The sequence below is a fragment of the Cupressus sempervirens genome, chromosome 6 (assembly GCF_028749045.1).
Source record: "Cupressus sempervirens isolate cs-2001-9-10 chromosome 6, ASM2874904v1, whole genome shotgun sequence".
Classification (NCBI taxonomy): domain Eukaryota; kingdom Viridiplantae; phylum Streptophyta; class Pinopsida; order Cupressales; family Cupressaceae; genus Cupressus; species Cupressus sempervirens.
The window spans coordinates 444,779,412-444,806,926 of NC_143123.1; the positions used below are offsets into that span (position 1 = coordinate 444,779,412).

General features: G+C 33.8%; 1 pseudogene; it reads left to right on the forward strand.

Annotated features, from left to right (window-relative positions):
- LOC149552987 (metal tolerance protein 11-like) lies at positions 1-27,515 on the forward strand (annotated as a pseudogene).

Sequence of the window (27,515 nt, forward strand, 5' to 3'; positions counted from 1 at the left end):
ATGGATAATGCTCTCAAGATTATTGACAACATGTCATTGGCTGGGGTATCTCCAAATGAGCATACATACACCACTATAATGCAAGGTTATGCATTTGTTCATGAGATTGGTAGAGCTTTTGAGTATTTTACAAAGATGAAAAGTGAAGGCTTGAAGCTTGATGAAATATCATATGGAATCTTACTTAAGGTATGCTACAAGGCAAGAAGGATGCAGAGTGCTCTAGCAGTTACAAAGGAAATGAATGTGGTTGGAGTCAAGAAAAATGTCTATATTTACAACATTTTGATTGATGGGTACTTAATCTTTATTCCTTGTAGTCCATATTATTCTAAATTTTATTTTGTTAGGTTACTAGAAAGACAATGACATTTAGTTCACATTGTTATAGATAGTACTTTATAAAATTCTTAGAATATGATCAGATTTCTTTATATATAATTCTGTGAGGAGGGTATTTTAATGTCAACTGTGACTCTTTCTTTTGAAGAATTTTTTCTTGGTGAAAAAGCATCTAGACTGTGACAGTACAAGAAAATAACAAATGTTGATAGTATCATTATTTTTTTATTGTATTTTTGGGATTTCATTGGTAGCATTCACCTAATATTAGTTGGGCATATCTAGTTTAGGAAAATTTCATTTAGTCTTGTTCCAAGTTCTATTGATGTGATTCCATATCAGTTGTTTCCATTTTTTTTTAGTAGGAAAGAGTTAAGGTTCTTTTAGGGCCATTTGTAGTGCCTTAGGAAAATAATTAGGAAGCATCTATGAATAGGAAAAAAATGCTTTATTGTAAATCCTTTTAATGAACTTCTTAAATGTTAGCATGATAAATTATTACCATTGTAATGCACCTTTTTCAACAAGATGAGCTCCTCTTGCAATCAAGTGAAAGCCTACAACCTATGAGCACGATAGTCCCATGAAGACACATGTCTTGTAGATATGTCAGCCCAATGAAAAAACCATACCTATAGATGTAGTGATCCAATGATAGTTTGAATTTTGGTGATTGTCACAATAATGATTCCATTTATGTTGAAACCTTATTGTCATGGAAGATCTAAATGTGCATCCTCATGATGGTTGATTATTTGAAGAGCCTCCCTAAGAATATCAAACTTTATGCCCCTAATGGTTCATGGATTCAAACTCTACTCTTAACGATTCATCTGTGGTTGTTGATGGTGCTAATAGCTCTACTTTGTCTAATTAGGCTTGTACAATAGAAGCTCCCCTACTCACTTGCACAAACACTCCAAGTGCTAAAGGTAAGCTCCACCCTTAGCATCACTTTTCATATCACTATAATGACACACTAGAACAACAACCACTATAGAACCACACTCCCAAATTTGTGCCAATGGAGTGAGAAAGAAAAGCATCTTTAGGGAGTCACATATATCAAATGGGTTGTTTCTTCATTCTACTCTTATAGATATGATGTCATTGATTTAATTTGGAATCCAGTATTGCATTCGTTATGGATCCACTTGATTGCCACAAGAAGCTTCTGATAACAAAAGCTCCCTTATCACTTGTGATAAGTAACCCAACTACTAGATGATGACTCACCCTTCATATCACTTTCCAGGCAACCAAAATGACACATTAGAATGATAATCATTGTCAAACCATTCCGTAAACTATGCCAATGAATTTGCATAGAGATGACTTTAGGGAGCCCTTGCATAGCAATCATGACGCTTCATGGATCTCCAATAGAAATGATGCTAATGCCAATATTCAAAATCTAGAAAACGTGTCTTTCTTGAACACCAGGACTGATTCTATTGGAGGGTCACTAGGAGCTTTCATTATCAAATCTCGCATTAGCCATGATAGGTTCATAAAAAATTTCTAGAGTTCCAAGTAGCCACCTAATGCTAGACAAGGGCTCAAAATTAGATCAACTTCAAAATCACTGAATAGACATGTTATAAAATGGAAACCACTACCAAGCCTCTTTCAAAATTGCATTGGTTGAGTGATCAAAGAAGATGGTCTAAGAGAGAGTCCACGGGTAAGCATTCATTGGGGGATTCACAAACATAGAAAATTTCTCTAGTAGCTATGTAGCATATTGATTGTAATCAATATCACTACAACTTGCTGTATTTTTTTAAAACAAATTAGTTTGGTCAAACTTTTGACCAACACTTCAAGATATTCCACCCATAATTGGTCAAAATTTTGACCAACCCTTTGGTCATGACCATGGCATCCTAGTTGTGGGATGAGCTAGAATTGGTCAAAATTTCAACCAATTCATGAAAGTTTTCCACCAAGATTTGGTCAAAATTTTGACCAACACTTTGGTCATGACCATGGCATCCTAGTTGTCGGATGGACTAGAATTGGTCAAAATTTTGACCAATTCTTGAAAGTTTTCCACCAAGATTTGGGTGATCAGTTTGACCAATAATGAAAAATTAGGCTCAAAATAAATATAACATTTTCAAGCAAACTGTTGGTCAAATTTTTGACCAACTTGAGGTTTGGTTGAAATTTTGACAAGAAAAATTGTGATGTATTGCTTGGTCACACTTTTGACCAACATGGGTCAAAATTGTGACCAAAATTCATTGAAAATTGAGTCAAAATTTACTAGTGTAGTTATGGTCGAGCTTCAAAATATTCAAGTGGCGAGTAAACTACTTTTGACATATGATTTTCTAATTGTAAAAACACTTATGTAAGTCATTTTAGCTGACTTCTACACAAAATTTAAATATTGTAGAGACATTTAAGAAGGAGATTACACATTTTGTCAGAAGACATTAATCCCAAGAAAAGAAGATTAACCAATCAAAAAATTAGAAGGGAAAATGATGAAATATGGATCATTGATCCTAATCTAGAACTTTCTATAATTATTTATTTAAGAAGGGTTCCTACCCTAAGATAAAATAAAAAGATGGTGAATAAGGGTGATGGAGTGAATAAGATAAGTACAGAGTGAAGGAAGGCTAAGTTTGAAAGGTTAAGACCTAATAGTCTTAAATGCTCTTGGTAGGGAAGACCCCTCATAGGGTAGATCATTGGACATTATCAAATTATAGCCCTAACAGGTGAACTTTGTTGTTGCAGTAGTAGAGATTTGTGGGTTTCATCTCCACCCCAGTTTTACCTTCAACTTGAAGTGTTTCTAGGTTACCAAAATTATTGTGTTATGTGTTGATATTTTACATGGATTTTATGCTTAGATAGATTTCATTTCAGAATTAGAAGTTTATGATTATATGGTATGAGATCTAAGATATGAGATGGATTAGGTGTGAATATATTTAATTATTTTATTAGTGAAAAGTTTTATAGGTCCTGATTCACACCCCCCCCTTAGTATCTTGTTTCCCATTAAGATTTCAAACAATTTTTAAATGAGAGAATGAGGATTGGAATTGACTTCCCACGTGTCTAGACAAAAAAAAATTTAATTTTTTTTTTGAATTGTGTACGAATTTTTATGTATATGATAAAAACAATAGTACACCAATAATGTAACTATTTTCTCATGTGTTCTAAATTTAATTGTATAAATAATTTTGTATCAATATTAAGCATCACCCTAAATGTTCTCTTGAAATGAAACATGACTAATAAAAGGCTCTTTTACCATGCAACTAGAATGCACCTAGAGATAATGTAAATATAAGGCACTTTAACCATGGAAAAATAATTAGCATTGTCAAATTTCTATAATCCATTTGTTAACACATTTATTTCTACTATTAGATTGTTTATATTTAAGTATGTCTACACAATTTGAAAAATAAATGTACTACTAGTAGTGAGATGCTTTTGTGTTGTTGGGACTCAAAATTACACATTGATTTTGAGTACTTATTACAAAGCTTTTGTAATCAAACCCCTACAAATGCTTTTTAGTTGTATGTATTTGGTTGTAATTTTCAAACCCATGAGTTGTCTTTCTGGTAAAACCCTAGCTGATAACTATAGGAAACAACTTAAAACCTAGTGCATTTTGAAGAGTTGGTTAAAACCCTTGTTTAATTTGAAAATATTGTGAAAACCCTTCAAATGACCTTTTAGTCTTATAATTTTACATTATCTTTTATGAGGATCATGTCTTCATAGAGTAACTTAACATGTGTTCCTCCTATTAGACTTGTTAATCTTTTTTTGTGTCCTCCGCACATTTAATCTTACTAATGTGTTACGTTGTTTCCATAAAGTAAAAATCCTTTTAGTGATGAGGTGTTACCACATGATTGCCATGTTTTGGCATTTTAGGAGTCCAAGGAGGATTGAGGAGAAAAGGTAAAAAGAGGCCCGAAATGTATTTGCAACCATCAAATTTTACTAGATTTGATGGTGGGTGCTAATCTCACAGGGAAATGGTTTTAGAGTAGGAAGAAACATAAAGGTGCCATGTGGTATGGGGGGCACAGGATGTCTAACAAGAAGGGTGATGAAGCATAGAGTTTCCATGTGGTAGAGGGACCCAATGGTGTTGACATCATTGTGTTACATATGTCATGACTTTGGAATATTTTGGAGGAACAAAGACAAAAAGGCTCACAGAGGTTCTAAATGCTACCATAGCCATCAGATCTTCCTAGACTAATGGTGGGTCCCATCTTAGAGGCAATACCATCATATGTATAGGTATCATGTTTTCGGGCTTCCTCTTAATCTTCTAACTATTTGACCCCAAATTGCCCAAAATATGTAAGATTATGATGTCTAGCTTTAGATCAATGGATGGTATTTGAATTTATGGAGAGACATAGATAAGGAAAAAAAGCGGAAACATGGTTAAGCAGTGGTTATCACAAGGTCATTGATCAAAGATGCAGTAAGAAGATGGAGACGCAAGGGTGTGAAAGGAATTAGTGTGTGATTGTGGTAGTTTGTGCATGGTTAAAGATAAATGTGGAGATAAAGAGATGAGCCTCATCACAACTTCATAGTTGTTATCTTGCAATTAATGAAAAGGGAAAAGAAGTAGAGATAAAGAGAATCTTCAACTTCTTGACATCTAGGAGACACTTGGAGGCTAAGGTGGAGATGCAGTAGAATTATGACATGTAGAATCTAAGTAGACTCAACTAAGGTTTAACCAAGCATGTTGAGGTATTTAAATGCCCCATTCATGACCAAGGAGCTAAATTTTCAAAATGAGCACCAATGGGTAATTTTTGTCTAAAATATAGTGTAATACACTATTGGAAAGTGGAGAAGTTGATGATTTCAAATTTGTAGTCAGAATAAGTGCAAGTCATCATGGGTAAAAGTTATCATCAAAATTTCCCAGTAGGGGCATGTTTTCTTAACTATTTTTGTTAGCTTTCCCACGATGGTTCAAATTCATTTATAAAGAAAGTGTTGAGTTTCAGTTGCTAGTATATTTTTCCTCCTAATCAATTTGTTGGATCTTTTAGTAGCATTTTGGATGCTTGTCTAATATTCCATGAAAGGAGGGTTTTATCATCATTTTAAGGAGATTATTTTGCAAGTTTATTGTGTCATAATGATGAGATTTGATTTTTGGTTTAGGAGAGAAGAGATAAGTTCTACAATAGTAGGTGGAAGAGTTTCAAGTGGATACATGGTAGCATCAGATATGATTTGGGAATTTTTCCTCTCTATTTATTCTCTTCTTTTCTCATTTTAAGGGTAGTTGATGGTTGGTTGTTTATTTAGACTATGGAGTAGAGCTCTATCTATGATCCCACCATTAATGCCTAGTATTTCTTTTATATGAACAATAGTTAATGAAATACATAGATAGTTTTAGTCTATTCAACTATTTTGCGAGTTAATTTCATGCATCCTCATGTATTTTTTTCAAGGAAATCAATAAAAGTGTAACAATGGATTATCTTCAATTTGATTCTTGTCTCATATTCATGTTATCTATGATTTTTTGTGGTTTATGAACAAAGAGCTTAAACCTAGTTGCAATTCATTAAAGTTGTATGTCTTGAAAGATTTTGTTGTTGGAACAAAGAGCCAAGTAGATGCTTGATGTATTTGACAGGATTTTAGATTTTATAAAATGATAGGTCGATTATGAGGTTCAATCTTGATGCAGATGTCTAATTCACAAAGTGATAGGATACATATGAAGTCTTGATATATGAGATATGTTACTGATATCTAGGGATGTTAGTAACTTGTGGAATTTCCCAATAGATAAGGCACTGATTAGCTACATTATCTATATGTTTGTTATTCATATTTGGGTTTTGCTAATAATTAACATATTATTCAAAGTCTTTTCCCTTTTATGTTGAAGAGCTAAAAGGATTTATTGGCACTTAGCTTATCAAGTTCATAAGTCATGTTATTAGCTATTTCATGTCTTGTTGTTTGCATAAGTAATATAAGAGTTTTGGTTTCAATCTATGTTATCCAAATTTAGATATATGTTTTCAGAACTAGTATCATATCAATGAATATGAGGTCTACCCGCCTAGGTCTTGTAGAGCCTAAAGAAGGAGTATAGCCTTATAGTTGGCCCTAATGTGTGAATGGTTATGTTGAACATGGGAATTTGTTTCCCCTAGATATATTTGTTCCTATCATTGGTTTATTCAAAACCTGTCATTTAGAGCCAACAAAATGGAGACTCCACTGGGGACTAGGTTGCAAAATCCTTGTGATGATTGTTACCTATGGGCATATGCATACTTCTTCTACCTATCTTGAGTAGTAACCATATGCTCTCTAATATAAACAATCCACTGCTCCATATCCTAAAGCACTTGTGGACATAGAGGTACTTGGTCCTCCAAATGGTCCTAACTCAAATGGGTATGACATGGTCTACCGTACAAGGCCTGAAAAGGTAACATGCCAAGAGAACTATGATACCCATTGTTGTATGAAAACTCAACAAGGTATAAATAATCCTCCCACTTCACCTACTTGTTCATAATATACATGTGAAGCATATCATCCAAAACTTGGTTCACTCTCTTAGTCTAACCATTGGTCTTTGGGTGATAAGCCAAACTAAAATTGAGTTGTGCACCCAAAGCATGTTGGAGAGATGTCCACAGTGCTGAAGTAAACACTAGATCCCTATCTAAAATGATCTAATGAGGGATCCCATGCAAATGAGCAATATCCTCCAATTTTAAAACATGCACTACAAAAGAAGCTATATAAGATGTTCCAATGAGTGAAAAATGCGCTATCTTGAACAACTTGTCCATTGTCACCATAATACAATCATGTTGGCGTGATGACATAGGCAACCCTATGATAAAATCAATAGATATCGTATCAGATTTCCACTTTGGAATGGCATGCAGCTGAAAAAGACCCACCGGATGTTGATGCCTCCTTAAGAGAATTAAATTTTTCCTCACATTGGTTTGACCAAACATACTTCTTCCCTTTTCATGAAGAGAAGTGATGGGATGAGCTATACATGAGAAATCCTTCACAAGGCAATGGTAATAACCCACCAATTCCATGAAACTACAAACCTTTGAGACATTAGTAGGTACCATCCAATCCATGATAGCTCATATTTTCTCTAGATCCACCACGATACCCTCACCAAATGATATGCCCCAAATACTTTACCTCTAACTAGAAGAATTGACAATTACCCAAGTTACCATATAACTAATGGTCTCTAAAGTATTGCAATACCTAGCGTAAATTGACCTCATGTTCCTAAAAAGTATTCAAATAGATCAATATGTCATCCAAGAGTACAATGTCACATTGATTGATGTAAGTACAAAATATTCCATTCATTAGACTCATTAACATTGACGGTGCATTAGTTAACCTAAAGGTACAACCGTGAACTCATAATGCCCATATCATGTATGAAAAGTTGTTTGATAAATGTTAGCCTCTTGGATACAAAGCTGGTGGCATCTCAACTTAAGATCAATCTTTGAGAAGATTTGTGCTCCCTTCATCTAACTGAACAAGTCATCTATCCTCGGTAAAGGGTACCAGTTCTTCACTGTCACCTTATTCAACTACTGGTAGTCAATGCATAAATGCAGTAATCCATCTTTCTTCTTCACAAAGATGACTAGTACACCCCATAGGGATACACTAGGATAAATGTTGCCCTTGGCCAACAATTCTTCCAACTACAATCTGAGCTTACTCAACTCTTGCATATTCATGCAGTAAGGAGCTTGTGAAATCAGCTCCGCTCCTGGTACAAGATCAATCCAAAAATCAATGTCATACTACAGTGGAATGTGTTAGAGTAATAAGATATTTCCTTATTAATCAAATCATTTTGATTTAATTATTAAGTCACTTATTATCTCTAGTTTACTTAAGCTAACCTTTAGGCATATAATAATTAATTATTTTATTAATTATTATCATGCAACCTAGATTTTATCTGTTAGGGTTTTGATCTCCTTTTATAAGGATAAATCTCTTTGTAATTTTATTCATTCACATTTGAAAATAGTAATCTATCTTTTTTCTCATCAAGAATGTCTCATGTATGGATTTGACAATTCCAGCTGGCATAGCTTTTTGCTTCTCTCTTTTTGATAGGGTTTTGATCTCCTTTTATAAGGATTAATCTCTTTGTAATTTTATTCATTCACTTTTGATATAGTAATCTATCTTTTTGTTCATCAAGAATGTCTCATGTATGGATCTGGCAATTCCAACTAACATAGCTTTTTGTTTCTCTCTTTTTGTGATAGGTGTTTCCATGCATGTGATTCTTGGGAGCTATGGGGTTGATCTTTCATCAACTTCAATAGCATGCTAGGTATCTCATCAAGAAACACATCTGCATGCTCATGAAGGAGTGGGTGATCATCAAGTGTTATTGTATAGCTCTCGACTTCCTCAAGATCACTAATAGAAATTTTTTTAAAACATATGACATCCCTTCTGCACACTCTATTTCAACTGATTAGTTGAGATCATCCAAAGTGAGATTGTTCTATGGATGCCTAATAGTTCCACCCACCCACCTATGTCATCAACATATTGAACCAACTTATGATAGAAATCTATATTTTCTTGATGGTTGGCTAACCGATCCACATCCAACACAATGTCAAATGATCTTAGAGGTAGGATACAAAGATCTATTGTAGTGGTGAAGGTACCAAAGTTCAAACTACAACTACTAACTAAGGAGTCTACATCCAATTTAGAACTCATAGCTAAGTCAACTTGCCATCTATCGAACTAATGTGCTACCACTAGCAGACATCACTAAACAAGAGATGGTGAAAAATAATAATTTGAAGCACTTAAGTCAAATAATACTAAAGTAAAAATACCATGCAATGTACCTATAGCCTTTACTATGCTACCTTGATACTTATCTCAACCAACTACTATAAAGACTCAATGACTCCTTCCTACATCTCCCACAATAAGCTCTGGTCTAGCTCCACCTCTACTAGTTCCTATAAATGGTTTAATAAGACATCCCAAAGCCTTATGGCCAAGCTAGCCATAAGAATAATAGTTTCCCCCAAAGCTAGATCCAGTTCCATGACCACCTTGAGTAGTACTAGAATATAGTACACTACCCTTGCTAGAGTTTTGTTGACTACTCTAAGGAGCAAAATCTCGTTGGGGCTTCTGTCCCTAGTTCTGGTCATCCACCTTATTCTCTGAGGCACTTGAAGACTATCCACCCTTGTTCAAAATATAATTTTGATACTTTCAACAATGTCCACCTTGGGAGGTTGTTGACTAGGTTTGGCCTTTTCCTTAGGACTAAGTGAACTAAGCATCTTGCCTTGAAGTCCATGCACTTTGGTTTTGAGAACCTGATTTTCTACTGAACCCTCTAGCCACATTTCTCTCTAAAATTCTTTCCTTTTCCATGGAAAGTGCAAGCATCCTTCGCTAGTGAACATGAACATCCCCAATGATAGAGTCTTGAAAGCCGGCCCTAACAAAATGCTAAGTGAGAAGTGCTTCATTATGTCAATAACTCGAATACTTCCTCAAACCAAGGAAACAATTCTCATATTAGTCCACCATCATATTCCCCTACTTGAGCTCATGAAACTCATTAGTATAGGCCTCATGGTATTATGGAGAAAGGAATTTCTCTTGGAACCTCTCCTTGAAGATCTCCCAAGTGAGATCCACTACATCAATATGGAGTTTCTCACTCTCCAAATCCCACCAAATAGAATCATGTTCTCTCAACTACATGATAGCACAATGAGCCTTCACATTTCTCCCATAATGTAGTAAGGAGAAGAATGCCCCATATCCAGTAACCAAATCTTAGCCTTGTGCCATGTTCCATGGCCATCAAACAATGGTGGTTTAGACCTTTGTAGTTCTGACATCATCTCCACCTAGGTGAAATAATCATCATCCCAACCATAGCCCCTCCATTAGTTTATTCTTCTACTAGGTGGTGTATGAGAATTTTCACACTCATGGTCACATCCCTCTTCTCTATGCTCATACCTATGGGAATCTCCATGATGAGATTCTTCTTCCTAGTCATTGTTGTGTTGGTTTTCCTTAGCACTAGGTCCAAACCATGCTAGAACCTCTTGTAACACTGGCATCAGTGCCCCAATGCCAACCTATTCATTATTACCATGTTCTCACTCCCCATCCTAACATTTCTCTTCATGGTTATTTCATCAGTTACCACTCCAACTACTAGGTCTATGTGTAGGAGGCATCACTGTGGAAGCAATAAGATAAGGTCAGAAACATACATCACAAGCATAGAGTCAAAAGCATGGAACACAATGAGATATCAAAATAACAACCATAATATAACAATACAAATACTGAAAAAAATAACAAAGTGGAAGCATGACATAGAGATCCCAATGTTGCAACATGGGTTCTAATACCAGATGTAATGCCCTACCCAGAGATCCTTGGAACAAGAATAAAAGTAAACCAAGACAATTTTTTTAAAAAGTGAATATGGATGCACATGACAATCCACAAACAAGGAGCAAAAAGATTGAAATATAAGACCAAACAAACATCCAACCACCAAGAGATCTCCAAATGCCACTACTAACCAAACTAACATCCCATAGAAGAACACAAATGATTTTGAATCCAAAACATCCCAAATTCAAAAACCAATACCAATGGATTCAAGAACACTATAGAGGGTAGTCAAAACACTTCTCAAAAACTTTTGAACAAACAAAAAAGTGCTAGTTGTCTACCTAGACAGGTTTTCCTACGACCTAGCAACACTTTTATGTAGAGCTGTGTGATAGTTTCCAGTATCATATGATATTCCTTCAAAGGGAATATAATACTTTCAAGGTCTAGGTGATACTTCTCCAAAGGCCATGTGATACTTCATAAGTATCGTACAATGCTTTCTTAAAGGGTGTGCAATACTTCCAAGTATGACATGATAGTTTTCCTATGGGCATGCAATACTGTCTAGTATCACATGATTCTTCTTCTTTGGGCATCTGATACTTTATAAGTATTGCCTAATGCTAGCACATTGTCACCCAGGAAAAACAAGAAATGCTCCAAGGACAAATAGGGGGATAAAATAAGAAGTCATAACCTTCACACTAGGGAGTACCAGATCAAAAATTGAGGCTTAGACACTCAAAAAAAAAAACTACAAGATAGAAAATGCATCTAACCATCTAAACATAGTAGTGAAGGGAAAGTACTGAAAGTAACATTGCAATGTACAAAAATGAACATAAGAAATCTCATGTGTGATTCCTCACAACCATAGTAGCATCATGAGACCTCGAACATCCTAGTCATCCCCATGCATAACATCCCAAACTATCAACTAGATAGTCCAAGTTGTCTTATGAGGACTTCACTACTAAAGAATAATAACATCATAAGAATATGAAATCTAACATGCTAATCCAATAAGCAATAGATAATTGAACCAACCAAATTACATCATCTAATCATATGCTAAACATCATAATATATGAATGCATCAAAAAAATTAACATCATCTAAACATGATATCCAAGCATTCTAATGAAAGCATAACTCACAAGAAAGCATACTCTAAAACCTGAAGTACCAAGTAAAAACATCTAGCAATGGTCACACTAGGTCAAATAGCCCAGCTAGTATTGGTAGCTCACACTTCCCAACGGAAGGAGCACTTCCAGAATCTTTTTATTATCTAAGTTTTATTACCACCCAATATTTTATTTAGTTATCACTTGATTAAAACTTCAGTGTGCCAACCCTCGAGAAATAGTAACCAAGTTGTAGAAAACTTAGCCCCCTCCATGGTGCTACCCCACCCTACCCATGCTCATCCAATGATGAGTGCATGTAGGTATGCACATTCCCAACCCAACTCCAAATGATCATAACTCCTATAAGTAGCATGAAAGATCAGGACTTGTAAGTCACCTAAAAAATGTGTGTGCACATGCTTGTGTGTGGCACACCACCATCATGAAGATCATAACACAAAGACCAGATGAGAACACAAGAAAAATACAACACTCAACTGAATAAAAGCTCAGGAGGATATATACAACATGCATCCCAATACAATATAAAAGTGTAACAATGGTCTGATTAACATCCTATGGATGATCCAAGTCTACAACCAACATCATGCCAAGTAAACCCTAGAAAAATGGGTGGCATGCAAATTGAGGTAAAAGTCTCAAAACTCAAAAACTTTGAAATTAATGCTCATTTTGGCTTAGGGCACAAAAGCCACAAAAATAAAAAATAAATTGGTTTTGAGCACCATATGCAAAAACAATCAACATAACAGTGCAAAACCCCAAACCCTCACCTCAAAAATTGGGAAAATGTCCATACCTGACCAACCAAGTAGAACTAGCAAATAGAAATGGAGGGGAACACTAGTTCTCAACCTCCTATCAAACAAATACTAGAAACATAACTTGAAACAGAGCTGAAACACAAAAATGGGAGAGCCCTACCTAATAGCAAAACTGGCAGATATAGGAATCAACACTGTAAAATAAATAACCCACAAAAGCTGCCAAAAGTCATGAGAAATAAAGTGCTCCCCAAGTTGGATCTAATGAGATTAATCTCGCGAAGATCTCACATCTATAGCTCTCACAATGAACAAAAACACAATCTTCTAGAAGAGAATTTTGGGAAAAAGCTCTGAAATTATCAATTTCCAAAAGTGAGAAGTGAGGAATTAATTTCCTCTTTCAAAACTTGTTCACTTTTCAAGTGAATAATTGATCAAGGTAAATAACCATCCAACCTAGTTAAACCTCAAATCAACCCAAATGAAAATAGGCTATTCCAAATAATTGGAATTCATCTATCTCAAAGTTGCTAGAAATTAAAAATTAATAAAATAAAGCCCGAAAACCCAAAATCACTAAAATTTCCTTAACAACTTCATGATAATGCAAAACTCTAAAAGCATAGACACATTTACTGGTCTAGTCAAATAATGCAAATGGATCTAAATTTATTAGATCATCAGAAGGTTTAAATTAAACACTTAAATAAGATACGTCAACCATATAGGGACAACATTGATAAAATGAATGGTTGAATCACTAACTCCATGTGCCACTGCTAGGGATATAAATCTTGCACACTAAAACACATGATCAAGTGTAATTGCATATAATAATAGAGTCGAGACAAAAAATGCATTAAATCACCTAATATAACCATTTATTCAAATATACTAAAATAATCCATTTACATCACTCACTTTCACATAAAACATAATCAAAGCAAGAATGAAGTAAATCACCATAGCATTAGATCCACCTAAAACCAAATTAGAGATATGTCAAAATGTCAGATAACTAGATATCATCATTAAACATATTGTGATCTCAACATGGCACCAACATGAAAATATGATCAACTGAATAACATAGCAATCTAATAGATCTATGATACTAAAATCAAAGTATAGCATCCAACCCTTAGGTCATCTCAAATGTAAACAATAACATGAGTAACAAGTATCTCTTGAATCAAAATATAACAAGGTACAGACTGCACACATGAGAGGAACTACAAATCATATGTTCATGATGGTTCTTCTGATATAATTGAGCATGTTGATCTATATGTTTATAGTGAGCATTTTGTTGAAATGGTCCCTAGTTTTTATATCCACTCTAAAGATGAAGATGTTAATTTGATTGGTGAAACTGATGAAAGTGATATTCTACTCTTACCTCATGAAAATAGAAATGAGAATCAGGTATTTGATAGAGGTAAGAGGTTTTGTTGATTTTTCAGTGGCTCGGGGCCATCATCTATATAGTTTAGGAGTAGTTTTCTTGCTTTCAATAAAGATGTTTGAGAGAAATTCATGTATGTGGTCTACTTAAACCAAAAATTCTGAATTCTTGCATGTATACAAGTTATCCATCATCCCCAAAAAAAGTCATTTTTGGGACTCAAAATTGCAAGTTGATTTTGAGCAATTATTATGAAACTTTGCTAATAAAGCCCCTATGAATGCTTTTTAGTTGTATGCATTTGGTTTTCATTTTGAAACCCATGAGTTGTCTTTCTGGTAAAACCCTAGCTCATAACTAGAAGAAACAACTTAAACCCTACTGAATTTGAAGAGATGGCTAAAACCCTTGTTTAATTTGAAAATATTGTGAAAACCCTTCAAATAACCTTTTAGTCTTATAATTTTACATTATCTTTTGTGAGGGTCATGTCTTGTGGAGTAACTTAACATGTGTTCCTCCTGTTAGGCTTGTTAACCTTTTGTTGTGTCCCTCATGCATTTAATCTTCTATTAATGTGTCGTGTTCTTTCCCAAAAGTTTGAATCCTTTTAGTGATGAGGTGTTGCCACACAAGTGCCTCATGTCATCATTTCAAGAGTTCAAGGAGGATCAAGGAGAAAAGGTACAATGAGGCCCAAAATGTATTTACAACATTTAGATCTTCCCAGATTTGACGGTGGGCTCTAATCTCACAATGAAAAGGTTTTCAGAGTAGGAAGAAGTGTAAAGGTGCCATGAGGCATGATGGGCCCAGGATGCCTAGTAGGAAGGGTGATAAAGAATAGAGTTTCCATGTGGTAGAGGGACCCAATGGTGTTGATGTCATTGTGGGAAAAATGTCACGATTTCAATACATTTTGGAGGAATAGAAACAAAAAGGGTTGCAAAGGTTTGACATGATACCATAGTCATCATATCTTCCCAGATCTAATAGTGGGTCCCATCTTAGAAGAAATAACATCATATGGATAGGTGTCATGTTTCTAGGATTCATCTTGATCTTCTAATTGTTTGACCCCAAATTGCCCAGAATATGTAAGATTATGACATGTCGCCTGAAATCAATGGCCAATGTTGGATTTTGGGAGAGACAAAGATAAGGCAACCAAGTGACAAAATGGTTAAGCAATGGTTATTGTAGGGTCATCAATCAAAGATGTTGTTAAGAAGATGGAGCCACGAAGGTGCAAAAGGAATTAGTGTGTGATCATGGTAGTTTGTGTGTAGTTAAAGATGAAGATATGAGCCTCATCATGAATTCATAGGTGTTATCTCATAGTTAATGAAAATGGAAAAGAAGTAGATATAAAGAGATTTTGCCACTTCTTGGAAGCTAGGAGATAGTTGGAGGTTAAGGTGGAGATGCGATAAAATTATGACATGTGGCATCCAAGTGGATTCAACTGAGGTTTGACCAAGGATGTTGAAGGATTTAAATGCCCCGTTCATGACCAAGGGCCTAGATTTTAAAAATGAGCACTAGAGGGATAATTTTTGTCCCAAATATAGAATGTAATACACCATTATGAGGATTTCAAATTTGTAGTCCGAATATGTACATGTCATCATGGGTAAAATTTATCACTAGACCTATCTAGCAGGGGCATGTTTTCTTAACTATTTTTGTTGGTTTTCCCATGGTGGTTTAGATTCAATGAAAAAGAAAGTGATGATCTAGGTACAAACCAATATTGAAGAGGTTTCAATTGCTGGTATATTTTGCCTCTTGATCAGTTTAGTAGAGATTTTAGCAGCATTTTGGATGCTTATCTAATATTCCATTAAAGGAGGGTTTTCTCATCATTTTGATGAAATATATTTGCAAGTTTGTTGTGCCATAATAATGAGATTTGATTTTTGGTTGAGGAGAGAAGAGATAAGTTCTACAACAACAGGTGGAAGAGTTTCAAGTGGATGCACAGTAGCATCAGATCTAATCTAGGAATTCTTCCTATCTATTTATTCTCTTCTTTTCTCATTTTCTAGGGCAGTTGATGGTTGTTTATTTATCCAGACTATGGAGTAGAGCTCTAGCTATGATCCCACCATTTATGCCTAGTATTTATCGTGTATGAACAACACTTAATGAATTGTAGGGATAGTTTTAGTCTATTTAGCTATTTTGTGAGTTAATTGCATTCATTATCATGTATTTGTTTCAAGGAAATAAATAAAAATGTAGCAACGGTTTATCTTGAATCTGATTCTTGTCTCCTAATCATGTTGTCTATGATGTTTTGTGGTTTATGAACAAAGAGCTTAAACCTAGTTGTAACTCCTTAAATTTGTATGTCTCAATACATTTTGCTGGTTGAACAAAGAGCCAAGTAAATGCTTGATCTATTTAATAGGATTGTAAATTTCATGGAAGGATAGGTCAAGTATGAGGCTCAATCTTAATGTAGATGTCTGATTCACATAGTGATAGGATAGATTTGGAGTCTTGATATATGAGATATATCATTGATATCCAAGGATGTGTGTTGGTAATTTGTGGAATTTCCCAATAGATAAGGCACTGATCAGCAACATGATCTATATGTTTGTTGTTCATACCTAGGTTTTGCTAATAATAAACATATTATTCAAAGTCTTTTCCCTTTTATGTTGAAGAGCTGAAGGGATTTACCCCCATTTAGTTTGTTAGGTTCATAAGTCATGTTATTAGCTATTTCATGTCAATGTTATTTGCATAAGCAATAGAAGAATTGAGATTTCAATCTACATTATCCAAATTTAGATATATGTTTTAGGAACTGGTACCATATGAATGAATCTATGTTCTAGCTGCTTAGGTCTTGCAAAGCCTGAAGAAGGAGTATAACCTTATAGTTGGCCCTATTGTCTGAATGGGTATGTTGAACATGGGAATTAGCTTCCCCTAGATGTATTTGTTCCTGTCATTGGATTATTCAAAACTTGTCAATTCAGGAGCCAAAATTTGCATGCAACAATGAGCTAATAGGAGATTTGGTTTTCACTTATTAAATTCTATGGCCAAATGAAGAACAACTTGTGACAAGAAAATGACCAACAATTTCATTTTGATTGGTACAAAACCTTACAATACATATCTTCATATATATATATATATATATATATAATTACAAAATAACATTTTTCTAAAGATGTACCTCCATTTAAATACAATTAAAGTACTTAAAGTTTATAGTTTAGTTTTTGAAAAAACATTTTATATAAAATATAGACCAAAAGCTATAATGAACATGAGCCTTAACCTTAAGCACTAGTGGAACTCATGAAGAGTTGTGCATCTTACCAAAGAATATGGAGACACCATATTTATAAGATAGATAAATTTAAGAGACATAAATTTGTTTTTTTTATAAATTATATATATAATCCATTATTTGTTGATATTTATGTATTCATGTAAAGCTATTTATATATTAGAATAATTTTGAATTTGGAAACATCTTGTGATTAAGATAAATAATGGATTGGATTATATGTATTGATTGATATGTAGGGAATAAATCAAGAAATAATAGTAATAAAAAATCAAACATAACCTCTGAGTTAAAAATATGAATCATTTTTAATTTTTCTTTCCAATAACATTAATAATATGGATACACTCATCTTCCTAATTTAAATTTATTATTGGTTGAATCCTTCAACATTCTCCACCACTTAATAATTTCCAACTTTTATTATTTTAGTTTTTTGGTGAAACATTACATTTATAATAATAATAACTGGTTCAAAATAGCTCTTGGAGAGAAGAACCAAAAAAGAAAAACTCCAGTCATTACTTGATACAAAAGGATGCAGAAGAAGAAATACTACATCAAGAGAGAGTATCTATCAACGCTAATGAATCTTGTCCTTGTGATTCCTATATCAAGAATATTTTGATTACAAAGAGTCCAAAACTCATATGAATACAATTCATTGTTTAGTTTCGGGGACAAAACCAAGAGCCAAGCCTAAAACTATCATAAAATTTCCCATCATTGATCTTCATCCAAAACTCCAATTGAGACCATGATATAGAAAGCCATCTGATGCAAGTGAAATCCAAGACTCTGAACTACATGCAATATCTCAAAAGAACAAGTGAGATCCAAAAAAGTAAAAACATGTGAAATCACAGAGGAGTGATTTACTATCAAATAGTATATGAGAAGGGCTCAACATTACTGTAAACATATTATGTTGTCATAATATTAACCAAGTTAGGGAGATCGAGGAGGTTAAGTGGGGAAAGTAAAGAGTTAATATAAACCCCATCAGTACCTAAATTAGCCAGACAATTAGCCAAAAGATTGCCTTCTCAATTTTCAAAATTATTTATATGAACATGCTTTAGAAAAAAATCATTAAATGCTAGAATTTAATTTCTTGAACCACTGATTTATGTAGCCTTTTACTTAATAAAAAAGTAGGGTAGATATATTAATTAATGGTGGGATGAATTTAAGATGAGCCATCAAAGACCCACACAAACAAAGTACAAAACAAGCTAGAAAATACTTTATATCAATTATAACTTAGCACAAATATTATAAAGCATTTATAGAAGAATTAAGATACATATAGAACAAAGATAAAATTAAAAAATTAATCGATAACCTAATAAGATATATTAAATTTCTAATTCTAATATGTGTATTAAAATATCATAGAGGTTTGAGCTTATGAATACAATGAATGTAGGTTTTGCTAAAAATACCTATTGAAGAGCCTCCAAATGTAGATAGAAGGCCTTTCCTTGTGTGGGATTAAAAAAATTGTCAAAGTGAGTGTTATTTATTGGATGAGATATTGGACGAAGTTCATATTTTTACAAATCTATCAAATTCCAACAATTCTATTTACAAAATCTATCACCTATGTGGCTACAACTCTAGCAAAGATAGAAAATGTTTCTCTTGTGATCTGCCTGATTATAAATCACAAGACTTTATTAGATAAGATATTCTTTTAAGATCATATCTTAGCTAACATACCCAGTAGATGTTTCACAATTTGAATAAAGAAGAAATTGCAATACATTCCATAACATACTTTGTCATAGTGTTTTGTTAACAAAGAAACACTAAAATGAAAGATAAAGTTGAAGCACTTGAAATGTGGAACTAACATATGAAAGTGCCATGTAATAGCCATATTTGTCAACATAAATCTTATTGTGAAAAAATTAGAAAATTCACTTACTACAACATTTGGGGTCAACTTGTGACAATAATTTGCGACGGCAGTGTAATTTGTGGTGATTTTCATGTTTTTTTTTGCAATTGTCCCTAATTGCGTTGCAATACTAAGGTTGTCATCATATTGTGATGTTTTAGATTAAGGAAAAAATAAGTTTTGAGGGGACCTGAAACCCCTTACAATAAAAAAAGATATGCGGGAAGTATCACCAAGTTTTACAAGGACCTAAAACCTAAAGTTCAAAACAATACATCAAAGCAAAACTATATTTTACAGGGACCTAAAACTAGAATATAAATAAAGTTCAAACCCAAGTTTTATAAGGACCTAGAACCTAGAGTAAACTATAAAAAGAAGGAAAAAATAGTGACTTCAAAAAATAGAACCAACACACTGACTAGAGACCAGACACTTGCAAGCCAGGCCAGCAACTAGATTAGCTCTTTGATGACATTTGCTAATTCCTTGCTCACCTTCATTGTACTCTAAATGATTTCTTCCATAGAAAAACCATGAACCTCTCTAGTTTCCTTCTTGGTACTATATTTAGTTCTCTTACTTGGCCCATAGGGATCTTTACACTAGTACATTTGAGGTCATTTTTTGACCATTATTGGTCAAAATTTTGACCCAATTTTTGACCAAATCTCGAACAAGTTCGACCAACCCATTGGGAAAAAATTTTCTAGTCAAAATTTTGACCAACCTACTAGTTGGTCAAAATTTTGACCAATACATTTTTCAAAACCTTTCAAAAATGTTGACACAAGTTCTGCCAAGCATTGGTCAAAATTTTGACCAATGCTTGGTCGAAAACTACCAAGTATTGGTCAAAATTTTGACCAATGATTGGTCAAAAATGGCCATGCATTGGTCAAAATTTTGACCAATGCTTGGTCGAAAACTGCTAAGCATTGGTCAAAATTTTGACCAATGATTGGTCAAAAATAGCCATGTATTGGTCAAAATTTTGACCAATGCTTGCTAGAAAATTGTTAGGCATTGGTCAAAATAAATTTTTTTTAGGCTCACACTTGTTGAGGTCCAGTTCAGTAATGGCCCTTCCTGTGAAATTGTTCTGTAAAACCTTTCTAATGAGATAATGTGTTATGAGCTCTTTATCAATGGGATGGAATGTGAATCTAGGAGGCAGTTGTGCATCGCCCATATCATGACTGTAACTAAAGTTAAGAACCTCTATTATTGAATACTCTTAACTTTAGTTACAGTCATGATATGGGTGATGCAGAACTACCTCCTAGATTCAAATTCCATCCCATTGATGAAGAGCTCATAACACATTATCTCATTAGAAATTTTTTACACAACAATTTCACAGGAAGGGCCATTGCTGAACTGGACCTCAACAAGTGTGAGCCTCAGGGAGGGTTCAATTCCCTCCTTTATTATTCACTATGCACATAATCCCACACACCCATTTGATCTCGAATGATGATATGTACTGAATGCTAAGTGTCTATGCTGAGTGCTCCAAAATGATCCATTTCATGCCTTCATCTATACACAATGTCTTTCTAGTTTCTTTCTACTCACACGCCCATTTCATTTCATATGATTATCTAAAAATTGTGTCACTCTAAGCTCTCAAATGTTTCCTCTTGATTGATCATCTCATAACTATTGAATGAGATCTTTGGGATAAGCTATAGGCATCCATCAAAGCATAAAGGATTTTCTAAAATGATGTAGATGAAGTAGTAGCATTTGCCTTGGGAGACATGCTTGCAAAATGGAAGCATAGATAAGTCATGTGAACTATTTGATAGGATGCCTAAACGTAATGTTGTCATCAAAAGCCATGGTTGTTGGATATGCACAAAATAGATATATTGAGAGAATATATTTTTTTAATTTGCAACTACCCTGGTAGACATGCATGCAAAATGTGGAATCATAGGTAAGGCATTTGAACAGTTTTATTTACTGCCTCCATGAAATGTCATCTAAGGCAAGCTCTCCATGTTCTCTACACCCCACAAGCTAATCTAATCTAATAAAAGAGGTAATCAAAAACTAGTTCACTTTGCATTTGTAACCTTGGGCAGGCTCTTAGCAACATGCTCGCATTGAACCTTTGACGTAAAGGAGAAATAGACAAGCTCACAACCCTCAAGAAGGCTTTCTTAGATAAGAAGTTTCTAAGAAAACACAAATCCTCACTAATAATGCTGCTACAATTTTCTTGTTCAAATCCAAACAAAGTTGTATTATCTTGGGTAGAGGAGACTACTATTTTTTGTGGTTAAGAATCCTTTAGGTTAGTAGAATCACATACAAACTGGATATGACATTGTAGTAAGCAAACTGTAATAAGAGCTAGGAGCTTGCCTAGTGATTAGGGCTTGAGACTGGACACTGCATGAAGCATTTGTAGGCATTTGAGTCTGAAGCATCACCAGCACAAAATCAAACTGAAAAGGAAACTTGGCAAATAAAACTAAATAAAAATAGTCCTCTTGAGTAAATATCAACATTGTATGAACAATTCCATTACAGTGCACTATACTTGGTACAAATATATTGTTGGCTAAGTCCCATGACATAATGCCATTTCTTAGGTACATCAATATGCCTACTTATCCAAGTATATCATTTTCTTACGGAAAAAGGACAATCTACTAAAAAAAGAAAAGACCACTTTTTACAAATTCACATAGGTATAAACCCATTCATATTTTAAGGTAATGCTCTTACTACTACTTCACCCCCAGTAAATTTTTTGTAAGTTCCCAAGTGATGATAGCTGTAGCATTAGCAGGGAAATCTTTCACCAATGTAGGCCCCAAGCCAGCATATAATCCTCTAAAATTGAGTTCTCTATAAATCTGTCAAACATAGAATTGGGAAATGGTTTCATGTTCATTAATATGAGCACTTCTTGCTTTTAAATTCATCTATTGGTTATCTAAGACTACTTAGTAGAATAGATCCTAGACAAAAAGGTAGAAGCTAAGTCCCATGGTATTTGAATATTTAAATTTTAATTTTTTAACCCAATTCAATAATCCAACCATCAATCCTAATAGATATCCTAATTGTTGTCATAAGAGTCCAATAACCTTGTAAAAGCCTAATCAAAATCTTTATTAAAAATTAATTTAAAACATTTTTTCTAGAGTGGAGTCCATGTAAAAATGAAATTTTATGTCCTACCATCCTGATTGTGTGTATAGGATTTCTGCTAGCATTAATATTTGGAGTTGTTTGAATATAGGTTTTTGCAACATCGAGAGGCAAAATAGCTGAGAAAAGGGAATTGTTACATTAAGTACCATGGTATATTCAAAAAGAAAAACAACATCAAACATACCTTTCTTCTTGTGGCATTCTAGAATGAATGCAGATTGATGGAAGGTTGCACTCCACAGGAAGCTTGTTCAACTCTACAGCTCTGTTAACACTCTTGACAAATATCACAACTTGATTGAAGTCCAATGCATCAAGCAGATCATTTAGCTTCTAGTTCTTCTCCAGCTCACTCAATCTGATGTAGTGTTGGAAGAATCTCAATACATAAATACCAAACACAACAAAAGAGAGAATTGTTACTATTTTATCAGACATTATTAAATTCAAATTAATTCAACATATATCTCCATAGGCTGTAAATGAAAACAAATGTGTGTAACATTAGGTGGTGTGATCACCATCAAGAGCCAATAGTGCTACAATAATCCACCTCATATTTGTACCAAAAAAAAGAAATAAACATAGCTAGTGCAATTATCATCAAAACTTCCAGAGGTCAAGACATGATTTGTGCCCTCGAAGAATGGTTTATCTAGTGAACCTATCAAGATAATTATAGAACAACTAAAGAGAGAAATTATACCTACAACAAATGAGGTTTCCATATGCCACTTTATTCACAAAGCTAAAGAAAATCTAGTTAGAAGATGAAAATATGAGTTAAGCTGTGACTATCCATTTGAGTTAGGTGACAATGAGATGCTGCAAAACATACCAAATTAGAGTTACCAATAAATAATGTTTGCAATTCACACAAGTATATTTATTATTTATAATTTATAGACTTACTATGCCAAAAGTATTAAATAAGAGAAACCAGTGAACAATATTGTGTTGTCTCTTGCACATAATATTAAGTTCTAGCTAAATTGATAATCTTTTTTTGTTTAAACTTATTTACTACTAATCTAAGCATTCCATTTATCTATCCCAATTCTCAAACTTAAAGTAGATAATCATTTAGCTCTTCCCACTCATATTTATTGTGCCTAGGTGGATGTGTACCTAATTACTATTAATTCTTTAGGAATAGACTTTCCCAACTCTTGCAATGTAGTCACCCATGCAAGGGAAACTTTGGACTTCTAATCCTGCATCATATCCTAAGGATGGATCTCATACACAATGTTGTCCAAGAACATTTTTTCACAATGTTATGAACCATGGAAACTAAATATCTTTAAAAGTAGGCATTGTATGACTGGAAAAAAAATAGTCAAAAGGATATTGAGAATAAAATTTGGCATGAAGTGCAAGCTTCTTCAATCTTCATTGTTCTTCTATAGACTTCAAATTTTTACTATCCTCCAAGCTATCATTAACTTTGTCTCCATATTTCTCTCCCATCTCTAGATCTTCAAAATCTCCATAGGCAGAGTCATCATCTTCATCACTCTCATCCATTGCTTCACCTTGGTGAGCAACCTTTGACCAGTCACTAGTAACAAAGCAGTCGCAAATGCTTTCAATTACATCCTAATTTAACCAATCACTTAATTGTGAATCACCTACCTATGACTTAGTGTAGTCATCAACATTAGGATCTTCAACATTGAGATGCACATCATGTTTTTTATGTCAAAGTACAAGCAGAAAAATATTAAGTCTATGATGTAAATAATTGCTTCTAGAATAGAAAACGTGCAAAAACAATAGCAAATGGTTTTCCATCACACAATTTTCTTGCTTCATAGTAATTGTGACCCGATTGGAGGAAAAGAATGAATGTGGATAGGTTTCAATAAACAATGAAGCATTACAATACATATAAATATCATATCATTCAACACACTGTATGAGGTGGGAATAGCGATAAATCATCAAACACTTCCAAGTTGAACCTAGCTTATATCTGCACACCAAAACCTTGAATCTAGTAGCCATGAGAACAAGTTTGGGAGGGTAGAGAAAACTAGGACAAGCTACAGCTTCCGAAAAATTGTAGGAACATAAGTTTTAAGCGAGTGCATCCCCTTTTTGATTTTTCTGCATCAAACCTTTTCTCTACTACAATGCCTGTTTTTGTATCTTGAATATTCACCAAAATGCTCTACATAAAAATTAGGGAATCAATAACATGATATTAGTATCAATATTGTTAAGGAACAAGATAGATAAATATCATCACCTAAAAGGTTAGGTATTTAAATATCATCACCTAAAACTTATGCAACTTTGATGGTTATTAATTAGGTTTACCACTTGTTAGTTGTGCTTGTTATATATTATGTACTTTAAGTTCTTCTCATGGCCTCTTGACTTCTTATCCTTTGGTTTCTTATTTGAGATTTGATAAGAGATCCCATGTAATAGGAAGCATCCATATGGGAAACTTTTTCATTACAAAATCCAAAATCCAAAGATGTTACTATTTTTTAACCTTAAGCTTTGCAACTCGATGTTTTATTGTTTCAAATTTCATTTATGTGCTACCCTGCATCCTTAGTAATGGGGTTTTCATTTTAGTTTATGAATAATATTAGGATGAGACTCATTAAGATCTTTGAGTAATTTCATTGTAGATATCAATATAACTGAAGATGAATTCTATTCTTGATTAGTGTAAGAAATTGTTTTAGATTGTTCATTGTAGTTTGTGTTTTCTATTGCTATGGTTACTCATTGATGTGTGAATGTTCATATTCTTTTTGTCATGGTCTGTATTAATTGCTCAAAGAATGAGCATTATGAATTTTCCAACACTAATTTAGCGTTAATTCATAATAGAATGCTCCATGTGCAGGGAATTCTAGTTTTTGCTTCAGTTATGGTTACATTGGGACTGCAGATCATGTTAGAGTCTGTTCGATAACTTGATTCAAAGGTAAATTCCCCATTCAAGGATATACCTTTAAGAACAAGATATATATTTCCCCCTAATGGTTCTCATGATGATTTGAACTTTTCATGAACATGGAAGATATATTACATGCTTTTTTGGTCACTTTTTTAGCTTTGTATCCTATCACTGCAAATACAGTATATTTTATTGGACATAATTACAACCATAGACACAATTTTGTGCTCATGATTTAAATCCTTTAAACAACATGATTTTGCTAAGTTAAAATAATATTCAAGTGTTGTAGGCCATATGTATGTTCTTAAATACAACATCATTAGGAGAGTGTTAATATTTTGAATTAGTAAACCCCCTTCACCATTTTTGAAGGAATTACAAGGTATAAGTGGCTTGAGCTCTGGCTTTCTATTTTTGCCAAAATTTTGTAAGTGGATACAAATGAAAATACTCATACAAATCCTTGATGTTGAGTTTTACTTGGCCTGATTTACATGGTTTGATAGTGATGCAAAAGTGAAAAAAATGAAGGCATACTTCCTTGTCCTAAAAGTTGAGTTTTATACTTGTTTATTATGATCATTATTTTGGAGCTATAAAATATTGAGCTTAAATGTGATATGGCGTATGCTTTTGGTCTGCTCTTTTCCATCTATTCCATCATTAGTGTATTGTCTTTTAAATGAGATACATTTTATAATATTACATATAAGTAATACTCTTACACCAACTTCATTCCTAAATTATGTAGAACTGAGGTGTATTGTTTGAAGGAGATAGGTGGTTATGGGTTGTTGGAATCATGGTTTCAGTTACTGTTGTGAAGTTGGTCCTTGTAATCTATTGCTAGACTTTTACAAATGAGATAGTAAAGGCATATGCCCAAGATCATTTCTTTGATGTCACCACCAATTCAATTGGTCTCACCGCTATAGTTCTTGGAAGTAAATTTTACTGGTGGATTGATCCAGCAAGAGCAATAGTGGTAAGCACTTCTCTGACCTTTTACTTTACACTGTAACATAGGATACTTCACATTTTGATTTTCTACAATAATGCCTACGTAGTTAATAAAGCCAAATAATGTCTATATATGTGCTCCTAGCTAACTCATATAACCCACATCAAACATAGAATATGTTTCCACTTTCCACTAATTAGTAGTTGTTTTAAAGAGTCCAAGTAGATGTGACCATTTGCATTACTTGATTCTGGAGATCTTATTTGTTTAGAATAGTATTGGGGTTTCATTTCCTCAGAGATGATAGTAATGACTACTGCAAGGCATATGTATGTATAAAATGCATTTAGAACACATGACTGTAGATAATACTAGTTGGCTCCTTCAGGATTATCATATCTAACCTCTCTTTGTATATACATATAGGGATACAGACTTTTGTCTTTATAGATGGTAACATTGATAACAATCATTTAGAATGCTAGTGAGTAATAAAAGCTACAGGCATGAACAATAACGAAGAGGATGTATTCTTTTTTATTTAAACTTGATCATTAATGTCTATCAAGTTATTTGTGTCGTGGTGGTAGCAAGAAAGATGTATAATCTTGTGATCACTAAAGCCAAAATATAGATTACCAGGCTTCCTTCGAGCAGATGCCAAGTATGCTTCAAGTTTATATTAATGTGTATAATTTGAAATACTAAAGCTGATAGTGGGTCTTTTGTGCAATTAGCACTCTGTACAATCAGGACATGGTCAAGCACAGTTTTGGAGAATGTGAATTCTTTGGTGGGGAAAACAACGTCACTTGATTATTTGTAGAAATTGGCATATCTCTGTTGGAATCATCACAAAGACATATGTCATATTGATACGGTTAGAGCTTACACATGTGTGTCTCATTTCTTTGTTGAAGTTGACATTGTGCTACCCAGTGATATGCCCTTGTAGGATGCTCATGACATTGGAGAAGCACTTCAAGAAAAATTGAAATCTCTTCCTGACATAGAACGGGCTTTTGTGCATCTAGACTATGAATATTCTCACAGACCTGAGCATGGGAACGAAAATTCCTAGATGTCTATGATAGGTTGTATACTTTAACTAA